General features: G+C 37.3%; 1 protein-coding gene across 3 annotated transcripts in view; it reads right to left on the bottom strand.

Annotated features, from left to right (window-relative positions):
* The window catches only part of dag1 (dystroglycan 1), a 46,565-nt gene extending 33,311 nt beyond the window's left edge, over window positions 1-13,254 (bottom strand). Inside the window, exon 1 of one of the 3 annotated variants that reach the window (XM_089117936.1) lies at window positions 13,147-13,254. The gene's annotated coding sequence lies outside the window, so the exon portion shown is untranslated. Of the gene's footprint in view, window positions 1-9,715; window positions 9,955-10,957; window positions 11,477-13,146 lie in introns of those variants that run through there. The other 2 variants (XM_039668608.2, XM_039668606.2) reach the window with 2 other exon arrangements.
* Between the last annotated feature and the right edge of the window lie 469 nt (window positions 13,255-13,723).

Below are 13,723 nucleotides of genomic sequence, written 5' to 3'. Positions count from 1 at the left end.
AATCTTATCAATTTGATGTGATATTGATTTTGTTTTTAATAAAATTTACACTTGAAATTTAACATCACAATTTAATAATGTTCTGTTGACTAGGACCGGCAATGTTTAACCATAAGATTCAGGTAAAGAAAAGTAAAATTAGTTTTCACTGTATTAAATATAGATTAATCTTTGTAAAAGCTGTGTTTTGTTGTTTGATTAACATTAATGACTGTGAGCAGCAGGTTATAGGCTACTGTTGTTTAACGCACAGATCCATTGTAACGATACACATCCTCAACTGTTTACATTCACTTAAGACATAACTGACTGAGTGTATGAGAATACTTGCAGAGATGGTTAATTAATTTTTTTTTTAAATGTGTACGTGTATATTTAAGCGCAAGGAGACACCAAAGAGGAATTAATTAGAAGTTTGTGAAATCGGAAACACACACGCACCAACGCGCAAGTACTGAATTGAGTTCTCTTCTGCGAGAAGATGGTTTAAAATTGCTTGAATGTGTAAATTGGTAAGACAAAAACACATGCAAATGATAAACTTTCACTCTATGATGGTTAACATGCAATTAACATGCGTGCCAAACCATGAGGTCATTACAGATCACAGACCTAAGATCCGTTTCACTGTTAGACAAAATAATCAAGTATTCAAATATTCATTAAAAATCTAGACGCTAACGGCCATTTTACCAATGCATTGTTAAATTATGCCAATTTAAATGTCACCAAGCCAGTGTTAGCAGACTAACACAAGACTTGTCATATTTGTGTGAATGACATGTGATTCAGTTAGAATTAGTTGAAATAGTTATAAACAAGTAGGCTAAAGCTTTGCACCACGTGCCATTGTTTTCCAACAAAAGTATTAAGAGAAATAGGGAATAGCCTATTTGGTCACAATGCAGAACCATTTAAAATTAACTAGTGGGGATTAAAATTGGTGAAAATTGATGACCTGAGATTTGATGGCCTGGCCGGGCCAGCAGAAGGAAAGAAAAAAAGTTGAGAACTATAACCAAAGGACAAATTTAAAAGACTTAACTACTGTCAAAATAAGTGGTGTGTTGGTGGAAAATATTCAACAATGACTGAGGTTTGGAAATTAGGCTAGATGCTTTGACTAAATAAAGAAATAAGTGCATGAGAAAAATCCATATATTTGTCATATGGAGCAACAGAAAATCATTATTTCGGTCACATCCTTCTTTCCTACCTCTTTCCAACCACCCACCTTCATTCATAAATGAGATAGGCCTAATACTCTCAAAGCAATACTGCATTTCTCCTCACAGACAAGCATTCCTGAAGCAGCCTTACCTTGCCAAGGTAACAACCTTCCCACACACATTTGAAAAGCTGAACAATGCGAATAAACCCTTGGCAATACCAGGTCCTCTTCTCTACACGTACAAAAAGGAAGCTACTGGGATTCAAAATTGTGGGTTTTATAGTATGTGAGGGAGCACTTACATCCATCAATGTGAAATATCTCAAGAGCCTGGTGGTCTCAAATAATAAGGACAATGTCCATCTTTGTCTCCACAGACACCAGGCAGTGTGAAGACAGGCAGTGGTGGTGTTGACTTGTAAGAAATAACACTCACACGTTCCTCCAGTTCCACAGCGGTTCTGCTGTATTTACTTGGTCATCACTGCAAGTTATGAACCAGCTGGAAGGTTGCATTGTTTGTCAGCGTCAAACACACCTGGACTGGCCCATTTCCACTACCTCTATAGTCTCTTTAAAGTATACATTATCAGAGGCCAAGATCTTGACACCAAAGCCAGTGTGAAAAGCACGCTCTAGCCAGTGTGATGTTTGCCGTCCAAGTCGTTTAATGATTTAAGGACTGCTGGGTAAGATGTGGCCTAACTAATGACTTGTGTCGGCACATATTACAGGCTAGCTTCTGCACTAGACCCAACCCCAGAGTTGAATACTTTGGGTTAGGTTTAATAATTAGCAATACTTGTCTTGTTGTGGAAAAAGGGAAAGAATTATTGGTGCATGCTGCATGTTTTTCAAAAGAACAGAAGGAGCTTTGTTTCTGACATTTGTGGGAAGGTGGATTTACAGAGAAATCCACTAGGCACTTGGTCCGATTCCTTAAAGTGATATTCCACAAATTGACACCCCCTCCTCCACACCAGTGCCATTCAAGGAAAATTAAATTGACGGATTTAAGATTCACATGGAGTGGGCAGAGCGTGGCCTGGCACATGCCCTGAATTTTAAACTCTAATCAGACCCCCTGCTTTATTGCCGGCAGTGATTTCAATTGGCGGTGGAAGTGGGGTAGCAGAAGACAGAGAGTCTGCAAAGATAACAAAAGCGTTTGTCTGATTTCACATTTACAGAAGATTTATTCATTTATTACAAAAAGGAAGGTAAATGAGAAGATCGTCTCTAAACACGAGAAGAAAGAGCAAATGACCTACACTAAGGACGTATGAATGTTAAAACAGTGATCGATAACAAGCGAAAGACTATAGAGTAGGTCCAGCTAAGAGTGTTAAGACTGCTATTTCTGCACGCCATAAAGACAACCCACTGAAAACTGTTGGCTAAGAGTTTCCACTTTATTACTGTCGTTCTCAAACCTTTTGACTCCAGGGCAACACATTGTCCAAAACAATACTTGAAGGACCCATGACTCTTACTTTCATTTGTGAAATACTGGCTATGGGTTTTTTTTTAAAAAAAAAATACTTTCTCACAATTTCTACCTGTTAAACCATTTCAGAGTGTCAAAAATGTCTCGCACACATGAATCGTAGGTGCTGTGAATGACATTACAATGTAAACTAGAATACATCAATCCCACACACTCAATTTTTCACAATCGACCCCATTTACTTTGTTAGTTCTCCTTCTCAATCCATTTCACTCAGAAAAAAGTCGGGCACATCTTCACGGTGACGTTAATGAGCAATGAAAGCTTAACATACACACACACACACACTAAAAATGTCCATGGAGTTTTTCATGGTCTAGAAAGCAAACTTTTAAAACATTTTCCAAGAACATAGAAATCCTGGTTCTTCGTAGGAAAGAAAGAGTTGTTGATGGGGTCACATGACCAAGATCACCACAACCAAGTAGTTAAAGGAGCTGTATGCAAGATTGTGGCCAAAACCGGATACTGCAATCACTTTCAAATTAGGGTGTATCCCCGCCTTCCACCATGACTCGAGGTTGCCAGATATGCTTCAGGATCTAGCAGGAACGTAGGCTGCGACAAGAAGCTTCCAATGGCAAGTGATGAGTCCTACATAGCAAGTTTTTTTTCTGTTAATTATTTAACAGAACTTTGAAACAAACTTGTAACAAAGTATTTAGGATTCATACCGAGTTTTTGGGGGTTTCGCAACGTTAGAATTTTTTTCTGATTCCGACACGTTTGTATCTGCAGCTGTGGTAACTAGAGAAGAGCTGGCAACCCGAATGCCTCAACACTACTGACTCCGTGATTGGTAGATCGGTGGAGGGTGACGCATCAGATCAAAACACAACTTGACAACATCAACATCAGTCAAGGGCTGCGACTTCACTTTTTAAATGACAATATCCTGGCCGGACTACTGTTGTCACTGATAGTAGTATTTGAAATGAACATGATTTCTTAATGTCTAGTGACGTATCAGGGAAAATGTATGATTCATTGAAATAAATTTATTGCATATAGCTCCTTTAAACTAAGGCCTAGATTTAGCTTTCAGCTTGAATTAGCTTTTAAATGCAATAAGCAGCAGAGAATGGAAAAAAAAAAAGATCTGGCCGAATCATAAATGGTTAATATATCATTGTTTAAACAGCACATTGTAAATCACTAACTTTAAGTAGACGTTTCAAGGCCCAAGGCGTTCACGTGACTCCCACTTTTGTGAATGTGTAGCTGGCCTGAGTACAACTGGCACTCTAGTCCACAACCAGCCTCACCCTTTACGGTTTACTGGCCTAATCGGTTAACAAACTGTGAGTGTTTCCTCCAGTCTAGGTTTGGTTCTGAAGGTAGTAGCAGTTCGAAGCTCACTCAAGACAACTCCACAATTACCCTCCTATAGCATTCTCGCGAAGATCACGATAGACCCAGTCGCACTTCGGTAAACAGCAGGCAATTTGTGTAGGAGTCAAAGATCACCTCAAAGCAGCGGCTCAGTAGGGGTAAACCGAGAGCCTCCCTTCATCCAAAAGGCTGCTGGTCACAAATTGGTGCATGCAAACATTAAACAGGTCCAATGTTTCATTTTCCTCTCAAATCCTTAGACGCAACCCCCAACTGTTATCGATCAGCCAGACACAACATCAGACATGGTAATATGTAAACAACATCTTTAAAAATCAATATTATTGCATTTGTAAGCAGGTAATTTAAGCGCGTCTGTGTGAGTTGGCCTTTATCTGCCCAGTTTCTCCCATCCACAGCTGACAACATGTCTCAGTCTCCAGGCCATCACGTTAACATCCTATGCTACATTAAACTTGTGTTTCTACAGCATGCTGAGCTAGTGAATCACGCCGTCTTCCCTGTAAGACAGATCTTCCTTCCCGTTTTCCCTCTGCTGAGACCACAGGCCAGGACGTCTCCATTGAGCCCATAGAAATCCAAAAAGAAAAACACTGTTGCGTTTGCCACCACAAGAACTCGGCATGTCGACCGCCGATGAAAAGCTGCTATTTTTTAAATCGCTGCTTTGTGTTCAAGGTACGCGGAGGAGAAGGTCGCGCGATGTACTCAGAGCTGTTTTCTGCCGAAATGTCAAAGTGCAGCTTTAGTCTAAAGGCCTCTGACACTACAGAAAGTCTTGACCCGATTACAGCTACATCAAACAAGTTTTTTTTTATTTCCCTACACTGTACTATTTTTGTTTTTTCCACTCTCTCCCATCTCTCTCTCTCTCTCTTAAAAACTAAGTGTTAAGCTGTTGTTGCTAATATTGGTTTTGCCGATACAAATTATACAGCTGAACCCTGCCATTACAGTTCTGCAGGATAACATTATATGTAGAGCTTGTAGACTCAAAAACCATCTGAGCAATGGCCCTATTTGAAAGAAAGAAACACAGAAATAAGGTTTATTAACAACCTTATTTCCAGCAAAAAATAACTTCATTACAACGATTTTTGTGAAATAAAATGACTTGTATTTATAATGCACACTATCTACGGTAAACCTGTATGAATCAATTATAAAATGTACACTTCATTTATGGAACAGAAAAGGAGGAGATTCAAAAAAAAGTTTCAGAGTTGTTGTTTTTTGATACAATGACAGTCAATGGGGTTTAATGTTGTTCTTCAAACTATCTTTGCATTCAGCAGAAGAAAAATGCATGTTTCGATCAATGAAATTATAGTGCACTGTAAAATGAAAGCGCTTCATCTAATCAAAGAAATTGTGGCAACAGATTAGCAATATTATTAATTCAATTTAACACATTAGAATTGAGTAATAGGCTAATTAATCAAATTAATTCCTTAAAAGTTATCCATTTAAAATAAGTAAACCTTAAAAAAAAGTACACTTAAGTCACCATTATGGTGATCGGTGTTTGTTTAGGTTTGTTTTAAAATTACGGTTTTCTCCTTTAGTGATTCTGCTTGTTAACATCAGGTGTCTTCAATGTTGACAATAAAGAGTTCTTAATTAATCTTTGATGTCTGTCTGTTATTCAGATATTTTTGTTTAGTTTTTTGGTGTAAATTTTACTCATTTTAAATGGTTAATTTTAAGGAATAATTTACTCAATTCTAATTTGTTCATTTTTATTAATGATATTGCTTGTAATCTGTAGCCACAATTTTCTTGATTAGAAAAAGCATATTCATTTTTACAGTGCGAGTAGATGACAGAACTGCATTAAGTACAATCAACTTGAATGTTTAAGTCATTTTCAACTTAAATTACATTATTGATCGTTTTGATAAGTATTTAAATCAATGTAAAAACAACCTACTGATCATTGATATTTAACGTAAAAATAAAAATTGATAAGACAAATTATTGAAATGGGGACTCTGGAAAACATGGGTTTACTGAAAGCAGCTGAAAGATATTAACGTGCACCGCTAAATCGTTGACAAAGAACGTGTATTAAGAATACACAGTCAGGTTAATTTCCTGTCGACTTTAAACCTCAGTGAAAGAGCTGGTCAATTCTGACGTTACGGAGACTGCAAACTAAGCTTGGGCCACATGGGCAAAGCAATGTGGCAGAACATTAACTCATTAAGCGAACGCACGTCTCCTCGGCAGGACTGCATGTTATTGCATATTATGGAGGTCCACAGTATTGGAAGGGAAATCTATTTGCTGGGTGCCAGGCGGTAGCATGGATATTTCTCAGCTTTCTTCTTCTCAGCTCCACACCTCTGCTGATGATGCAAGTCTTATCACAGTGCCGATAGTACGCAGCCTTGCATTAGAGTCGTTTCCCGCTGCCTTTAAAGCCCCCTCCCTCAGAACAGAGCCCCAGGGTTATTTACAAGCAGTGCTACAGAAATCTAGGTTAGGCTGCAATTGAAGTGTGAACTATTGCACACTGCAGCAGACAGTGCCTCCAAAGACTGAAGCAGCTTACTGGAAAATAAACAAGAGATCTGCATGCGTGCGAGAAAAAGACATGTTTGTGGTAGTGTAGCTCTAGCGTCATCTCAAATCCAATCGCCCTACAAGATTACGTGTCCGATTACGAAAGCACAGGAGTTATGAGGGGTCCGGTGCATAACTCCACACTGGGAATTTTCCCGAGGGCGCACCTTTTCCGCTCAGCCCCGCCTCGTGGTCCGCACCGGTATGGCGTAATCCAAGTTTAAGGCTTTATTTGCGCAAAGCCCAAATAGGTACTTTACAGACTCAACCCTGCAATCATCTACAATAAACTTTCAAGCACCTGTTCGGGGGGTCGGCTCATACTTTTTTGTGTCTATTTTTATAACTCAAAGTCACATGTGCAGGAAATAAATCAATATTGTCATCCTCTACAAACATTTTCTCAGCACTCCTCTCCAGAAGGGTTGCACCATAAAAGGACGTTTTTACAAGGTGCATCAGGAATAAATATCTCCGTGGACTGGTTAGCTCAAACAAATTAAGGCATAAATGAACATGCAATTACAGAGCCAAGAGAGTTCTTCTCAGGGGCAAAGTGAATCAATAACACTTGACAAGTGCAACAGTACAACAGACCAGAACATCTTCTGCAAGACGATCAGCCCAAAGGGGTATTGCAATACCTGCAATCACAATTAAATTAAGGCCACCTGAAGAGAAAAAAAGAAAAGAATTGGGGCAAATTAGCCTCCAACCACAGACTTTCAATAGGGTTCAATGTAGAAATGAAATGGCAGAAAGAATATGAAACTAAAACATACAGAAGAAACAGACATGTTGTGTTGTAAGAGTACTTAAAAAAGGGGGCAGGAAGGAAACTTATACCTGTCCTCTAATTTTATCCCCCTTTACTCACTGGATTTTCCCTTGGGAAGGAATGAGGGGGTTGCAGAAAATAGACTCAACTACACGGCAAGGCAGAGATGTGGCCTTATTCCAGAACAACTCACTTTAAACCTCGTCCATATGAGACATTCAGTGACTAAACGACCAACCGACTCAACACGGAGAAAGTTACGTGGGAGTTTTTGGTTTTAAATCTGGGTGGAACAACGACTAAAAACTAGATGTACAGTTTATAACGTTAAGTTTTGGGTCAGATGGGAATATACAATTTGAAAAGATATTTGAAATTTTGTTCAAACAATTCTCGACTTCCCCTCAATGGAATAACTTGTATTGATTGCATAAATTGCACAACTTTATGCAAACACTTTCTCAAATGCATAACATTTTAAAGCAATGATTAAAGCAAAACAACAGCATAAATATAACAGGAACACTATTTTAAAGTGACAGTAATATTGAACTCAATTAAGCATTGAGTATAATATTAATAAACTACACGTATATAGTTATGGTTAGGTTTAGGGATAGACTTGTAATCATGAATAATTTGCTGGTGGTATTACTGTAAGTAACTACATCACCTTAAAACATCATGTTACCAAAGACATGAATAATGAATATCCTAATAATGAGTAATAACATGACATGTTTTGATTGTTGAAATCTAGGCCTAATGATTTCGATATTAGTGTGTCAAAAAGCAGAGCTTTTTTAAAACCAAGGTTTGCAACGACATTTAATTATTGTAATTGTATCTAAAACAACAATAGTCGATATCTATATTAAATGTGGATAAACACGGTTGGAATTCAAGTGTTTGGTTACAACAGATTCATGATTCTTTTGATTAAAATCATTGTAATGTCATATAATGTTGTGTCTATACATTTGGAGGCTTTTTTCTTCCAAAACCAGTACACAATTTCACCACTGCCTTATTTTGGAGTCAACCATGTGTTCAGTTAAAACCGACTGCATGTTCGCAGAGGAGCATAAGAAGAAATAGTAAAATACTGAAGGATAATGTGGAAACCAAATGTCTGGCGTGCGCATGGAGGTCTTGGTGTCCCTTGACAAGAAGGGAAAAAACCCCTCACACAGCTGAAAGGTTTAAAAACGTCTCCATGGAGAGGCAGACGTGATGAACATGCTAAAAAGCCAAACAAGCCAATAAGTGGGAAAAAAATCCTCTTGGTTCATTAGAGCCACACACTGAGGTTACTTTGTTATGTCTATATGAGGATAAAGAGACTAAAACAAAATCACAAAACCATGGGAAAGTCACAATTTGATTTAAACTCAAATGCAAACCCCTTTCATCAACATTTCTTTACGAAAACGTCAGACACAACAATATTATTTATTTACATCGCCCAGCAAGCGATCAAAGCCTAACCTGAGGTGAAAACACGCAAAACGAGACAGTGTATTAAAACACAATCCTCAATCAAAAGTATGAAAAGGCGCTAGAAAGGGTTAAAAAAAAGAAACCAAAATCTGAAAGCAAATTCAACGCGGAAATTAAATTTGACTGCACCATGTTTGACATTACAGATTTTAACCTTTTGTTTAGACTTGACATTATTGATCTGTTGGTAACCCATCTAAAACGACCCAATAATGTCCTTTAGGATGGTAATAAGCGGCATAATAACCCGGGTGATGATAATAACGAGAGATAATAATGATGTTATACCGGAAACGAGTTACCTTTATCGCTTTTCGGCACATAAATTCAAAAGTTAGGTCACTGACATCGAAATATAACCAACTTGACAGATTAATTAATCGATCGCCCGAGACCTTCACCTAAACCTCCTAAAATAAACATAAACGATTGGAATCATCACAACTGTACCAACACTGAGCTCGCTATTTGGGTCATTAGAGGAAGGGGAAACGGGACAAACGCGACGTTGATTCGAATCTTATTTTAATAATCGAATCTGAAACGGCTTTATGCTTTTTAGGTAGTGCTAACGTAAAAGCGTTAAAGCCCATCTTACGACGTGACGCGTTTGACGCGACGCGGAAAACTAAAAGACCCACGAAGCTTGTTCGATTAAATTAAACGTCTTGGGTTGTCGCGTCGCCGCTCGTTTGCGGTGAAGATGGGGCTGTTACACCTGTTTGCATTTGGTTTGCATTTGGAGCGTCAGTCTCTATGCAGCACACACACAGCCGAGCCTAAAAATATTACATACAATCCAGTCCAACTGCCTCAAAAGCACTTTTACACGATGTCTTACCTCGGTGGGGATAGATCGGCGTCACATCGCAGCTATTAACATATCTTGATTTCAAGCTTATAGACGCATCCGTGCGCAAAGGAGGAGAAGAAATCTCGCCCTTCTACCCCTCTTCTCTCTCCATCTACACGAATCAATCCGCACACACACACACTTTCACTGTTCAGGCTCCAGACCCGACCAGTCGAGCACAGAGTGGACTACATCGATTGAACCAATTCACCGTGCAACCGCGAGACGCGACCAGCCGAACACAGACTTATAGATACATTATTTTTTATTTATTTATTTATTTTGATTTTTTTATTAATGCCAAGGTATCAAAAATAGAAGTAGATTACAACAATATACAAACTGCATATAGGAAAAATATAGATACGTTAATGGACCCTTTTCGCAGACTGTGATGACGCGTTTTAACAGTCATCCACACCTGCAAAGTTTTTTTATATTATTTTTCTTTCTTTTTTTTGTAAAGGCATGCACATTTGCAACACTATACTGTGTAACATTATATATTACCTTTGCATCAGATTTCAAGAAACTAGTTAAAATGTTTCTACAGCGGCTGTAGGAGTGACGGTAAAAACAACATCTTTCTCTCTTTTGACTTCTGTTATCAGTCTCTATATTTTTCCCTTTTGTGAAAGTTGTCAAAACACTATTGTGGAGTGTTGGGAACACACAAAAATATATACATATTCAATGTAGTCTCATCACCACTATAGAAGTTTACCCAACTATGATGACTTCCGCTTCTGAAAAACCCCGAAATGTAAAAGAGGTCGATTTACGCACTTATTTATTTTATTTATTTATTTTTTACAGTCCACATCCTCTAATTTGTACTGTTTGATTAAATACATTTGACATAAATACATTTGATCAAATACATTTATTATTTATTTAACACTATTCTTTGTCTATTTTTATATCTATTATTAATCTGCTTTTCGACTTCTTTAAGAACTATTTTTCAATAGGCTGATTGTTTTGAACTTAATAATAAAAAAAATTAAAAATAAACTTTTATTATATTATATTTACTAGATATTATTATTATTATTGTGCCTCCTTGCTGCATCTCAACGTCTTCCCTATTGAAATGAATGATGTGAGACCCTGATTTGTACTGCTAAAAAACTTTCACTGTTCAGACTCGACCAGCAGAGTCTGTCCACTCGATCCCAGAGTCCTCTAAAATAAAAATTCCAACACAGCAACAAAACAAGCGATATTTACCGTTTCCCAGTGGTGGAGATGAACAGACTCGATTCCCAACGCGGTAAAATCCGTTTCAATGCTTCTCCAATGGCGAATAATACAGGCTGCTGTTGTTTAAACCAAAGGTCTTCTCGTCTAGTTAGCCTATAGCTGGAGGTCAGTACGATGTTTTCATCCACTTGTTAATTCACTTGCTCCTTTCCCGTCTGTCCTTACTTAGCTTGTAAGATTCGTTACGAGAAACAAGAAAGAATTGGAAAATGAGGATGAATTATTCCTGGCAAATCCACAGGACGACGAGTGCGCAGCGCTTGATTACCAGTCCTGTTTTGAGCCTTAATGACGAAGAAAATCAAATAAAAAAAGAAAGATAAAAATGAAAGTACATAACGATGGCCGGGAGCGGTCACATGTCGAGGGTTTCTGCAGGCTCGCGCCCCGATGAAGAGGGTTGCTGAAGAAATGCTGTTTGTCCAGCGTGTTTTATCGGACTGTGAGCTGCTCTGCACTTGCTGTGGAACTCAGAGAGTCTGTCTCTGGGCTTTGAAGAATATTATCTGCCCCTTCAGATGCAAGAGGAGGAGGAGGAGGAGGATGTACCTTCACACTCCACCCCTTACATGACTCCACCTCACTGCTACTGTTCACACATACTTGACATGACAAAGCACACCATATATAGATAAAAAGGTAGGAAGATAGACAGATACCTATCTACCTAGATACCTGGCTACCTACCTACCTACCTACCTACCTACCGATAGATAGATAGATAGATATATATATATATATATATATATATATATATATATATATTAGAGAGAGAGAGAGAGAGAGAGGTAGGTAGGTAGGAAGATAGTTCCCTACCTACGATTTAAAAAAAATCAGGAAATACTTTATTATTTTTTTAAATGCCTAACATGCTTATAATTATTATTATTATTATTGAAATATTTATGTAACATAGCAAATATAATATAATAATAATGTATAATAATGTATAACTTGTTAATATTTATTAAACACAATGATTATGGTGATGATGATTATATGATACACTTTTTGATATACAACTTTGATTAACAATAGCACATATTACATGATAATGCTTAACATGCATGTTATTACTATTGTTCATATTATTATTATTGAAATACTTTATGTAACAATAATTATATGATAACATATGTTTTATATTTGAATTCATAATATAAATACAAAAATGTATTATGTTAAATGTCATACTAATCATGTTATATGTTCAACTTAAATATGTATGTATTATATTACATTAACACAATTTTAATAGTATTGATTAAAACACACACATATATATATATATATACATATATATACATATATATATATATATATATATATATATAACATTATACATTTCAATAATCTATGTGTTAATAGACCTTTTATCATGTTACATTAATAAAATGATTATGAAGGTATTAAAGAAATAATTATTATAGAACAGATAAATAGATACAGTAGAAATATTGTGTATCTACATTGTTTTCACACTTTCTTATCCCATGCATGTTTTTGCTTAACCTCTACTTTGTCTTTCCACTGTGGAGTAAGATAAGGTTTCCTCATTTCTCATGAGGTGTTCAGGCCTCTGTACGTCTCAAACGATTCCCTGTAGACACAGATATGTGTCGTCGTGCACAAATCTTGGTCTGAACACCAGGTAAGATATCATCAGCAGCTCATTTTTTCATCAGCATATACACCTCGGCGCTATAGAGGCAATTGTTAGTACATAAGCCAACATTTGAATTGGACTGTGAAAAGCCATATTTGAAGGGAAACAAGGAGACCTTTAGTCCCGGGTGTTTCTCTGGTTTTTCCGCAGAGGATAAGATTATCAACATCTCCTCAGTTTCTCATTCTGCAATCAATATCCAGCAATTTCTGGATATAAAGAGGACCATCTGAGAGACAACCTGGGGTGGCTATCACAGATCAATACAGGCCATCTTTAATAAGGGCGAATGTCCCCAGCAGTACCTGAGATCGCATTTAAAGGAAAGAGTCTAAAAGCATCCAGACATTTGATTGATGGGGTAACGCCTGGAAGCTTCCAGAAAGGCTGATTAGAAATATAAAGCTGGCCAAAAAGCAATATTACTGTATACTTCATAGCAAGATATCTGTCCTTAAAAACGTGTTTTATACAATATGTTTTATCTTACCTCAAGGGCATCCAAGATGTAGGTGTCTTTGTTTCCACAGGATTTTCAATTTTGACATTTTTCAGTCAAACCGTTCTTGTCTGTCAGTCATATGGAGGCTAAGGGGGTCCACCTCAAAAAGCATGCACAGAGAAGTCAAAATTAAACATGATTTAATGACTCGTAAATGTAAGTACACATTGATGGCCTAAGACACGAAACGAGCGGTTTGTGTGAGAAAACGAACATTAACTCATGGACGAGGTCGAACTGGAAGCCATGTTAATCTTGGACTACATTGGCCACCGTAGGAGTTAAAACGAAATCAGAATTGAGAGGAACAGAAACTAATATTCACTAAATGGTCATATACCTTTTCACCGCTAGATGGGGGTAAAAATCACACAGTGTAGCTTTAAAGGCACTATCTCTTTAAATAATTTCAGATACAAGTCAGTTTGAGGTTCTTAGTTTTCTGTGCACAGGTAAGTTCATCTTAAGAAATGGTAAGTATTTCAGGAAAATAAATGTCCGGTAATCACACTATCAGCTATTTTCTTCATGCTAGGAATAATGTTAATAGATTCATAAATAAAAA

The sequence above is a fragment of the Pimephales promelas genome, chromosome 2 (assembly GCF_988280905.1).
Source record: "Pimephales promelas chromosome 2, fPimPro1.hap1.1, whole genome shotgun sequence".
In the NCBI taxonomy this organism is placed as follows: Eukaryota; Metazoa; Chordata; class Actinopteri; order Cypriniformes; family Leuciscidae; genus Pimephales; species Pimephales promelas.
The sequence above is the reverse complement of the archived record's forward strand: the minus strand, read 5'-3'. Positions and strand labels throughout refer to the sequence as shown.